At 40.0% G+C, this 12640-nt stretch overlaps 1 long non-coding RNA gene across 1 annotated transcript in view; it reads right to left on the bottom strand.

Annotated features, from left to right (window-relative positions):
* LOC307059366 overlaps positions 1-12639 on the bottom strand; it is a 35180-nt gene extending 22541 nt beyond the window's left edge. Inside the window, exon 1 of the long non-coding RNA XR_013811126.1 lies at positions 12499-12639. This is a non-coding gene — a long non-coding RNA (uncharacterized lncRNA). The remainder of the gene's footprint in view (positions 1-12498) is intronic.
* Position 12640: the final 1 nt, after the last annotated feature.

Raw genomic sequence — 12640 nt, 5'->3', positions numbered from 1 at the left:
CTGATGTTCTTTTTAGAAGAAGGAATTTTGGACACAGACACAAGACACACAGACACACACACACACACACACACAGAACACCATGTGACAGTGGAGAGAGAGACTGCCAAGAAACACAAAGGATTGCCGGCCACCACAAGAAGCTAGGAGAGAGGCATGGAACATATTCTCCCTCAAAGCCTCCAGAAGCAATCAACGTGACCAACACCTTGATTTCAGTCTTCCTCCAGACCTGTGAGAGAATAAATTTTGTTCTTTTAAGCCACCAGTTTGTGATACCTTGTTATAGCAACCCTAGGAAACTAATACATACCCCCCTCCCAGTACATGTTTTCCTTCTATGTGCCCTAGGATTTAGGATTTTTTTATCTTCTCAGACAGAAAAGGATAGATATCAACGCTAATAACTGTATTAGCACATGGAAAGGGGTATTGGTGAGAGCAACAGAATGACTGAGCAATTCAAACCAAAAGAGCACCTTCACAGGTGATGTAAAGGGCAGGGAAATTTACTTCTGAAGGCTCTATAAATTGAGACCCTTTCATCTCTGCAGTAGTTTTTTAAAAAATATCTACAAATTCTTTGATGCTCTAGGGAGGGAGAAAAGGGCAGCAGTTAAGAAGAATTCCTGGAACTCAGTAACACATTAGTTGTGAAAGAGTGAGAGGGAAAAATCTCAGTTCATACATGTTGAGCTCCAGATGTGTGAGTTTCAGGAAAGACATATAAGCCAGAAAGAAATTTTAAGAATCTTTAGCATACAGATTAGCAGATCTCAAATGAGCTTCTCTGGCCAAATGCACGAGAACTGTCTGGGGAAACCTATGAAAACACGGAGTGCCAGTTAATACTTAAATGAATTCTATAATTAAAATTTTACTTAAGTAAGAGATTGTGATGGGGGTCTAGACATGAGAAATAGTCAAATATCAATTATTTCTTACTTTATCCAAGCAATGAAGCACCTGGTATGCTTATCAGAAACTGGGGGAAAATGTCCATTCATAACAGCCAAAAAAATGCTAAATTAATCTGTTTTTTAAAAATGAAGCTCTTGGGACTTCCCTGATGGCACAGTGGTCGAGAATCAACCTGCCAATGCAGGGGACACAGGTTTGAGCCCTGGTCTGGGAAGATCCCACATGCCATGGAGTAACTAAGCCCATGCGCCACAACTACTGAGCCTGCGCTCTAGAGCCCACGAGCCACAACTACTGAGCCCATGTGCCACAACTACTGAAACCAGCTCGCCTAGAGCCCAAGCTCCACAACAAGAGAAGCCACCACAGTGAGAAACTCACGCACCACAACGAAGAGTAGCCCCCGCTTGCAGGAACTAGAGAAAGTCCGTGCTCAGCAACAAAGACCCAGCACAGCCAAAATTAAATAAATTTTTTTTTAAAAATGAAGATCTTATTGAAGAAATAAAACAAGACCTAAATAAATGGAAAGCAAACCACATTCTTGGCTGGGAAGACACATAAAAAATGCCAACAATACCCAAATTAAATTATACATTTAATGTTTTTCCATTTAGAATCACAATAGGTTTTTCTCTTTTTCTTTGATGGGAGGGAACAGTAAAAAATGATTTCAGATTGTATACGGAATACATGTCCAAAAACATCTAAGAAAAAGTATAAAAATAACAGGAAAGAGAGACTTGCCTGTCTAGATTTCAGAAAATACTATAAAATCAATGAAATAAAATCTATGGTGTTGGTGTTAAGAAGAGATAAATAGAAGATTAGAATATAGAATCAAAAATCCAGAAACAGATCTCACTATGAAAGAATTTCAGATATGACAAGTGTGACAGTTTAACTCAATGAAAAGAGGATGATTATTTAATAAATGTAGCTAGCACAACTAGCCATCCATCTAAGCCATCTAACGCATGCTATTCAACAGTAACCACTAGCCACATGTGGCCACTGAGCACCTAAAATGCACCTAGTCTAGAACTGAGATTTGATATGAGTGCAAAATATACATTGGATTTCAAAGACTTAGTCTGAGAAAACATAAAATATCCCACTAATAATTCTTTAAAGTGGATTACATGTAAAAATATTTTTGATATAATGGGTTAAGTTGGTGAAATAAAATATATTATTATGATTAATTTCACTTGTTTCTTTTTACTTTTTTTTAATGCAGCTTTGACTTAAAATTACATAAGTATCTTGCATTTTATTTCTACTGGACAGCACTGCTCCAGAGAAAAATAAAGATCTTCCCTTTACATATTTTTAAAAACAAAGATAAAGACTTAAATGTAAAAAACACTGTAAGAAAACCTAGGAAAGTAAATTAGAATCTGAGGGTCAGGCTAGATTTCTTAATGAGGACAGTATGTCATGTGTGTGTAAGTATGGATGTATAAATTGATAAGCAAAAGACAGACAACCCAACAGGAAAAACAGGCAAAAGACAGGACTGAAAATGCACAGAAAACAAATCCCAATAACAAACAAACAATAACAACAAAAAGATATTCAAAATTACTAAGTAAGAAAAAGTGTAATTCAAATAACCAAGACATTTTTTACTGGCCAGAAAAAAATAAAAGCAGATAATAACTCTCTCTCCTGGGGATGTGGGAAAGGGGAAAGCTCATACACTGCTGCCAAGGTAAATATAAAGAATAACAGCCTTCTTAAAAAGCAGTAAGGGAGCTTCCCTGGTGGTGCAGTGGTTAAGAATCCACCTACTAGGGCCTCCCTGGTGGCGCAGTGGTTGAGAGTCCGCCTGCCGATGCAGGGGATACGGGTTCGTGCCCCGGTCCGGGAGGATCCCATATGCTGCAGAGCTGGGCCCGTGAGCCATGGCCGCTGGGCCTGCGCGTCCGGAGCCTGTGCTCCGCAACGGGAGAGGCCGCAGCGGTGAGAGGCCCGCGTACCGCAAAAAACAAAAAAAAAAAAAAAAAAGAATCCACCTACTACTACCACAACTACCGCAGCCTGCACACCTAGAGCCCATGCTCTGCAACAAGAGAAGCCACCGCAATGAGAAGCCCACACACCACAACGAAGAGTAGCCCCCGCTCTCCGCAACTAAAGAAAGCCCACGTACAGCAACAAAGACCCAACACAACCAAAACAAAAAAATTAAAAAGAAAAAAATGCAGTAATGAAATATCCATAAAAATTAGTACTACAGCTGTTCCGCACAGATACCAAAATCCACTGATGCTCAAGTTCCTTCTAAAAAATGGCAGCCCTCTGTATCCACAGATGCAGGACCTACAGATACAGAACCCACGGATACAGAGAGCTGATTGTAAATAATACCCTTCAACCCCAGAACCGTTTTCACAGTAATGAATCCACTAGCACATAAGGACAAATGTTCAGAGAATCTTTAGTCTAACACTATTTATGCAGCAGCAAAATAAAATAAAATAAAGAGGAAACTAAGGCAAAAGAAAGGAAACTAAGTAACAACAGGAAACTAAGTAAATGCCCATCTGCTAATAAAAGGTTGGAAAATGTATGTCACCTGCAGAACAAGATGTGTTATACAATCATTAAAATTTTTTAATGAAAAAAATTAGCAAAAACTTTTAAATATGAAAATGTCAACACTGGCTCCACTGTAAAAAGAGACTATCTCATATATGCTGGTGTGGGCAGGAATCGGTACAACCTTATGGGAAGGAAACTAGAAGACAATTAGAATTTTAAATTTCCATGCCTTTTGACTCAGGAGCTCAGTTTCCAGGAATCTGTCCTACCATTACAGATGGTATGACAATTTAAAGACATACGCGCAGAGCAGAAGCAAGAAGAACTACAATTCTGAAGCCTGTGGAAGGAAAACCACATTCACAGAAAGATAGACAAAATGAAAAGGCAGAGGACTTTGTACCACATGAAAGAACAAGATAAAACCCCAGCAAAACAACTAAATGAAATGGAGATAGGCAACCTTCCCAAAAAAGAATTCAGAATTATGATAGTGAAGATGATCCAGGACCTCGGGAAAAGAATGGAGGCAAAGATTGAGAATATGCAAGAAATGTTTAACAAAGACCTAGAAGAAAGAACAAACAAACAGAGATGAACAATACAATAACTGAAAAGAAAACTACACTAGAAGGAATCAATAGCAGAATAATTGAGGCAGAAGAATAGGTAAGTGACCTGGAAGACAGAATGGTGGAATTCACTGCCACAGAACAGAATAAAGAAAAAAGAATGAAAAGAAATGAAGACAGCCTAAGAGACCTCTGGGACAACATTAAATGCAACAACATTCGCATTACAGGAGACCCAGAAGGAGAAGAGAGAGAGAAAGGACCAGAGAAAATATTTGAAGAGATTATAGTCAAAAACTTCCCTAACATGGGAAAGGAAATAGCCACCCAAGTCCAGGAAGTGCAGAGAGTCCCAGGCAGGATAAACGCAAGGAGAAACATGCTGAGACATACAGTAATCAATTGACAAAAATTAAAGACAAAGAAAAATCATTGAAGGCAACAAGGGAAAAACAACAAATAACTTACAAGGAAATTCCCATAAGGTTAACTGCTGATTTCTCAGCAGAAACTCTACAAGCCAGAAGGGAGTGGCATGATATATTTAAAGTGATAAAAGGGAAGAACTTACAACCAAGATTACTCTACCTGGCAAGGATGTCATTCAGATTCAACAGAGAAATCAAAAGCTTTACAGACAAGCAAAAGCTAAGAGAATTCAGTGCCACCAAACCAGCTCTACAACTAATGCTAAAGGAACTTCTCTAAGTGGGAAACACAAGAGAAGAAAAGGACCTACAAAAACAAACCCATAACAATTAAGAAAATGGTAACAGGAACATACATATCGATAATTACCTTAAACATGAATGGATTAAATGCTCCAACCAAAAGACACAGGCTCGCTGAATGGATACAAAAACAAGACCCATATATATGCTGTCTACAAGAGACCCACTTCAGACCTAGGGACACATACAGACTGAAAGTGAGGGGATGGAAAAAGATATTCCATGCAAATGGAAATCAAAAGAAAGCTGGAGTAGCAATACTCATGTCAGAAAAAATAGACTTTAAAATAAAGAATGTTGCAAGAGACAAGGAAGGACACTACATAATGATCAAGGGATCAATCCAAAAAGAAAATATAACAATTACATATATATATATATATATATATATATATACACATACACACACACACACACACACACACACACACACATATACACGTACCCAACACAGGAGCACCTCAATACATAGGCAACTGCTAACAGCTATAAAAGAGGGAATCGACAGTAACACAATAATAGTGGGGGACTTTAACACCTCATTTGCACCAATGGACAGATCATCCAAACAGAAAATTATAAGGAAACACAAGCTTTAAATGACACAATAGATCAGACAGATTTAATTGGTATTTATGGGACATTCCATCCAAAAATGGCAGATTACACTTTCTTCTCAAGTGCACACGGAACTTTCTCCAGGACAGATCACATCTTGGGTCACAAATCAAGCCTCAGTAAAGTTAAGAAAACTGAAATCATATCAAGCATCTTTTCTGACCACAATGCTATGAGATTAGAAATCAATTACAGGGAAAAAACCATAAAAAACACAAGCACATGGAGGCTAAACAATATGTTACTAAATAACCAACAGATCACTGAAGAAATCAAAGAGGAAATCAAAAAATACCTAGAGACAAATGACAACGAAACATGATGATCCAAAACCTATGGGATGCAGCAAAAGCAGTTCTAAGAGGGAAGTTTATAGCAATACAATCCTACCTCAAGAAACAAGAAAAATCTCAAATAAACAATCTTAGCTTCCTACACCTGAAAGAACTAGAGAAAGTAGAACAAAACCCAAATTAGCAGAAGAAAAGAAATCATAAAGATCAGAGCATAAATAAACGAAATAGAAAAAAAGAAAACAATAGCAAAGATCAATAAAATTGGTTCTTTGAGAAGATAAACAAAATTGATAAACCTTTAGCCAGACTCATCAAGAAAAGGAGGGAGAGGACTCAAATCAACAAAATTAGAAATGAAAACGAAGAAGTTGCAACAGACACTGCAAAAATAGAAAGCATCCTAAGAGACTACTACAAGCAACTGTATGCCAATAAAATGGACAACCTGGAAGAAATGGACAAATTCTTAGAAAGGTATAAACTTCCAAGATTGAACCAGGAAGAAATAGAAAATATGAACAGACCAATCACAAGTAATGAAATTGAAACTGTGATTAAAAATCTTCCAACAGGGCTTCCCTGGTGGCACAGTGGTTGAGAGTCCGCCTGCCGATGCAGGGGACACAGGTTCGTGCCCCGTTCTGGGAAGATCCCACATGCCATGGAGCAGCTGGGCCTGTGAGCCATGGCCGCTGAGCCTGTGCGTCTGGAGCCTGTGCTCCACAACGGGAGAGGCCACAACAGTGAGAGGCCCGCATACCGCAAAAAAAAAAAAAAAAAAATCTTCCAACAAACAGAAGTCCAGGACCAGATGGCTTTATATGTGAATTCTATCAAACATTTAGAGAAGAGCTAACACCCATCCTTCTCAGACTCTTCCAAAAAACTGCAGAGGAAGGAAGACTCCCAAACTCATTCTAAGAGGCCACCATCACCCTGATACCAAAACCAGACAAAGATACTACAAAAAAAGAAAATTACAGACCAATATCACTGATGAATATAGATGCAAAAATCCTCAACAAAATACTAGCAAACAGAATCCAACAACACATTAAAAGGATCATACACCATGAACAAGTGGGATTTATCCCAGGGATGCAAGGATTCTTCAATATATGCAAATTAATCCATGTGATACACCATATTAACAAACTGAAGAATAAAAACCGTATGATCTCAATAGATGCAGAAAATGCTTTTGACAAAACTCAACACAACACCCATTTATGATAAAAACTCTCCAGAAAGTGGGCATACAGGGAACCTACCTCAACGTAATAAAGGCCTATACGATAAACCCATAGCAAACATCATTCTCAATGGTGAAAAACTGAAGGCATTTCCTCTAAGATCAGGAACAAGATGAGGATGTCCACTCTTGCCACTATTATTCAACATATTTTGGAAGTCCTAGCCACAGCAATCAGAGAAGAAAAAGAAATAAAAGGAATATAAATTGGAAAAGAAAAAGTAAAACTGTCACTGTTTGCAGATGACATGATACTATACATAGATAATCCTAATGATGCCACCAGAAAACTACTAGAGCTAATCAATGAATTTGGTAAAGTTGCAGGATACAAAATTAATGCACAGAAATCTCTTGCATTCCTATACACTACTGATGAAAAATCTGAAAGAGAAATTAAGGAAACACTCCCATTTACCATTGCAACAAAAAGAATAAAATACCTAGGAATAAACCTACCTAGGGAAACAAAAGACCTGTATGCAGAAAACTATAAGACACTGATGAAAGTAATTAAAGATGATAGCAACAGATAGAGAGATATACCATGTTCTTGGATTGGAAGAATCAATATCGTGAAAATGACTATACTACCCAAAGCAATCTACAGATTCAATGCAATCCCTATCAAATTACCAGTGGCATTTCTTACAGAACTAGAACAAAAAAATCTTAAAATTTGTATGGAGACAGAAAAGACCCCCAATAGCCAAAGCAGTCTTGAGGGAAAAAAACGGAGCTGGAGGAATCAGACTCCCTGACTGATACAACAAAGCTACAGTAATCAAGGCAATATGATAGGGCTTCACTGGTGGCACAGTGGTTGAGAATCCGCCTGCCAATGCAGGGGACACGGGCTCGAGGTCTGGTCCGGGAAGATCCCACATACCGCAGAGCAACTAAGCCCGTGCGCCACAACTACTGAGCCTGTGCTCTAGAGCCCGTGAGCCACAACTACTGAAGCCCGCACACCTAGAGCCTGTGCTCCACAACAAGAGAAGCCACTGCAATGAGAATCCCACGCACCGCAATGAAGAGTAGCCCCCGCTCGCCACAACTAGAGAAAGCCTGCGTGCAGCAATGAAGACCCAATGAAGCCAAAAATAATAAATAAATAAAAATAAAATGAAAAAGAAAAAAAAGACAAAATGGTACTGGCACAAAAACAGAAATATAGATCAATGGAACAGGATAGAAAGCCCAGAGATAAACCCATGCACCTGTAGTCAACTAACCTATGACAAAGGAGGCAAGGATATATAATGGAGAAAAGACAGTCTCTTCAATAAGTGGTTCTGGGAAAACTGGACAGCTACATGTAAAAGAATGAAATTAGAATACTCCCTAACACCATACACAAAAATAAACTCAAAATGGAGTAGAGATCTAAATGTAAGACCGGACACTGTAAAACTCTTAGAGGAAAACATAGGAAGAACACTCTTTGACATAAATCACAGCAAGATCTTTTTTGATCCACCTCCTAGAGTAATGGAAATAAAAACAAAAATAAACAAATGGGACCTAATGAAACTTAAAAGCTTTTGCAAAGCAAAGGAAACTACAAACAAGACGAAAAGACAACCCTCAGAATGGGAGAAGATATTTGCAAACGAGTCAACGGACAAAGGATTAATCTCCAAAATATATAAACAGCTCATTCAGCTCAATGTAAAAAAAAACCAAACAACCCAATCAAAAAATGGGCAGAAGACCTAAATAGACATTTCTCCAAAGAAGACATACAGATGGCCAAGAAGCACATGAAAAGCTGCTCAACATCACTAATTATTAGAGAAATGCAAGTCAAAACTACAATGAGGTATATCACCTCACACCAGTGAGAACTGGCATCATCAGAAAATCTACAAACAACAAATGCTGGAGAGGGTGTGGAGAAAAGGGAACCCCCTTGCACTGTTGGTGGGAATGTAAATTGATACAGCCACTATGGAGAACAGTATGGAGGTTCCTTAAAAAACTAAAAATAGAACTACCATATGACCCAGCAATCCCACTACTGGGCATATACTCAGAGAAAACCATAACTCAAAAAGACACATGCACCCCAATGTTCATTGCAGCACTATTTACAATAGCCAGGTCATGGAAGCAACCTAAATGCCCCTCTACAGTCACATGGATAAAGAAGATGTGGTACATATATACAATGGAATATTACTCAGCCATTAAAAGGAACGAAATTGGGTCATTTGTAGTGAAGTAGATGGATGTAGAGACTGTTACAGAGTGAAGTAAGTCAGAAAGAGAAAAACAAGTACTGTGTATTAACGCATATATGTGGAACCTAGAAAAATGGTACAGATGAACCAGTTTGCAGGGCAGAAATAGAGACACAGATGTAGAGAACAAAGGTATGGACACCAAGGAGGGAGAGTGGCGGGGGGCGGGGTGGTGGTGGTGGGATCAACTGGGAGATTGGGATTAACATGTATACACTAATATGTATAAAATGGATAACTAATAAGAACCTGCTGTTTAAAAAAATTAATTAAATAAAATTCAAAAAAAAGATACATTCCTTATTGAGAAGTTAAAAAAAAAAGACATATAGGCAAATATATCAAATCATTACGTTGTACACCCTGAACTAACACAGTGTTATACGTCAGTTATATCACAATAAAACTGAGGGAAAAAGATAGATGTACAAGAATGTTCACTAGAGCCTTTATTTAATAAGACTTGGAAAAACCCTAAATGTCTTCTCTAAACAAAATGGCTGAATAAATTATGTATCTACACAATGAAGCAGTGATATAGACTTGAAAAAGAACAAGGTAGTTCCAATGTTACTGAATTGGAAAGATAAAAGACAGCCAGTATAAAGTATAAAAACCACAGTGTGTAAAGCATAAAAAGCACAGTGTAAAGTATAAAAAGACTGACGACCGTCTTTCGGCAGTTTAAATTTTTTATAATTTAAAAAAATGATGGGGGAAAATTAGATGCTTTGCCTTTTTCTGAGGAAGAATTTCAGAAGTCTGGACAGTTGAACCCTCTCCCTCCCCAGCCTACCATATCTCATATCTGACCTCAACCAGTTTTCTACCTGCACTGCTAATACATCCTTTTCCTCTATATGACTCAGTGGTTCCAAGATATCTTCTGATATAAAAGATATATCAGATATATCTTTTACTGATATAAAAACAATATTGAAGTGTATATTTAAATTGTTTTAATTATCCTTCATATTACTATTACTCATTTTTGCATACTCCTATGTTGGAAATCCCTTGTTGATATAAATCAACGTCACAATTCAGTGTTATTCCACCTCTCCTGAACTACAGTCCCGTTTAATTTTAGACAACGAATACCTTTCCTTGTTTAAAGAATGTACTTGTATCTTAGTATATTCATAAATCTCAGCCGACCAAGTTTCACAGGTCATAACAAATTTGTGTTAAGATTTCAAATTTCCTTTATTATTATTTTGTGTTATCATATAGACAGATGGAAATAAGAGATCATAGCATTGTGTTCACCCACTTTGCCAGGCATTCTCTCTTGAAAAATACTGGGTACTTCATTACTGTTCTATGTCAGGGGTCAGCAAACTATGGTCTGCTACCTGTGCTTGTACAGCCCACAACCTAAGATATGTGTTTACATTTTTAAATGATTGGGGGTAAAATCAAAAGAAGAATAAAATTTCAAGGCAAGTGAAGAATTTATATGAAATTCAAATTTCAGCAACGCTCACTCGTTTAGTATAGTCTAACGCTATTTTCATACTACAAAGACAGAATTGAGTATGGGCAACAAAGCCAAAAAGATGTCCTATTTGGCTCCTTACAGGAAAGGTTTGCCAAACCCTGTTCTATGACATAGTACATGCCCTTCATAATTTTATAGTTTTACCTAGACATTCTCCCCCCTTTCCTTCCATATTGAGCGTAAAGTCATCTTAATAATCTATTAGTCTCCAGGCCACCACATTCTTCATACTCCTCAGAAATGCACTTCCTCCTGGAAATTTGCTTAATATTACCACACCCCTGGCCACCTACAAACAGAAAGCCAGAATGAAGTGCTAGCCAACACCTTAAAAGTTACAAATCATAACCAGAACCAAACCTCACCACGTTCCCTATAAAGTAAGGATAAAGAGGCTGACCGCCCAGTTTGTGGCTTTCAAACTACCCTACCTTAGAATGAGGCAGTCCGTGAACTAGAAAGAGTACTGCTGCTAAAATTCCCAATGGTCAAATAACAATGAGGGAAAAAAAGTTAATAAACGTAATTTTATCAAGTTTAATACTCTTCAAATCACTGTTACTGAAAAAAAGTGAACAAAAAGCAAAGAACAGTGAAGAAAAAGCAGACCAGCTTTATTTAGCATGCCTGACCCTAAAACTTTATACCTCCCACATGAGATATTTTCTGCAAATAAATGTTCCTGGCTCCCAGGATGAGAAGTTAAATACTGCACAGTGTTTGTAAACAGCATCACAACTTACACAGGAACAAGTTGGGCCATTGGGCCATTTCACCTCGAAGGGTACACCAAAAATTTGTTCATTTCTTTCTGTTAGCATTCTGTATGCCAAGTGTTGGCAGAGGGAAGGCGGGGCGAGCTGCGTTTTCTACCAGCAGTGTCTACTCTTAGCACTAACTTTTTCCTACCAGCAGTGTCTACTCTTAGCACTAACTCCTGCCCAGCCACAGCACACCTTTCCCCGGCCCCAACTTCTCCCCAGTCCCATCACCCCCTTACCCAGCATCCACTCCTCCCCAGCTCCATCAACTCAACTCAGCACCTCCTCCCAGTCTCATCACACCTCTGTCCGCCGACTCTTCCCCAGCCTCATCATCTCGCCCTCGTCCTCCAAAGTCAAAGGGCTGCGAAGCTTCCAGCAACAGGAGAGGAAAGTAAGGAGGCTATAACGCAGGAGTCCGGAGTCCCCGCACAACCACCATCTGCTCTTGCGGAGACACTCAAGCCAAAGCCACAAAACTGGAAAAAGACGGGATTGGCTCGCACCCAGAACGGGTGCTCACGGCGCGCTCGCTGCGGTCGGGCACCGAGCGAGGAGCTAAGGACACAAAGGTGAGCAGCAGAGTCACAGTACCAGCTCTTTCGGGGTTCCCACTCCATCGGAGGAGGTAGATCATTTCCGTAAAGCTCGCCTAGCAAGGACAAGGTGACCAAGCATCCGAAGCCCACGGGAGGGAAGACTGAGCTAATCCTTGAATGTTAAAAGGCTAAACTCAACTTGTCGGAAGTGACGTGCCAGCTGAGACCCGCAGGTCCACCACGTAATTGGCCGCCGACTCGGCGAGCCACCTTCTCCCGGGACTGGCCTGGAGAGAGGAGCAGTGTAGCTCAATGTCCGCAACCCGCCCTTGCCCCGCCCCCGGCGGCTCCCAGCCCCAACCGGGACCAGCCCGAGCCGGGTCAGAGCCCGGGCCCACACCCTGGGCGGGACGGTCCCGCCTGCCCCGGCGCCCGTAGGCGCCCTGTTGGCAATGGGCTTCAGCGCTTCGCCAGGCGCATGCGCGGCCCTCTTTCTCCAGAGGCTTCCTCGGGTCACCTGAACGACCGCATTTCAGCCACCTGCCCCTCCGGGTCTCTTCTCGCCCTTCACTCCTCCTGCTGGTTCTCCCCTCCGGCCCCCCGCCTTCTTGTTCCGCAGGCGCCGCTAGGCCCTCCCGCGGTCGTCCGCCGACACCCGG

This window comes from Hyperoodon ampullatus, assembly GCF_949752795.1.
Source record: "Hyperoodon ampullatus genome assembly, chromosome: 10".
NCBI classification, from domain to species: domain Eukaryota; kingdom Metazoa; phylum Chordata; class Mammalia; order Artiodactyla; family Ziphiidae; genus Hyperoodon; species Hyperoodon ampullatus.
The sequence above is the reverse complement of the archived record's forward strand: the minus strand, read 5'-3'. Positions and strand labels throughout refer to the sequence as shown.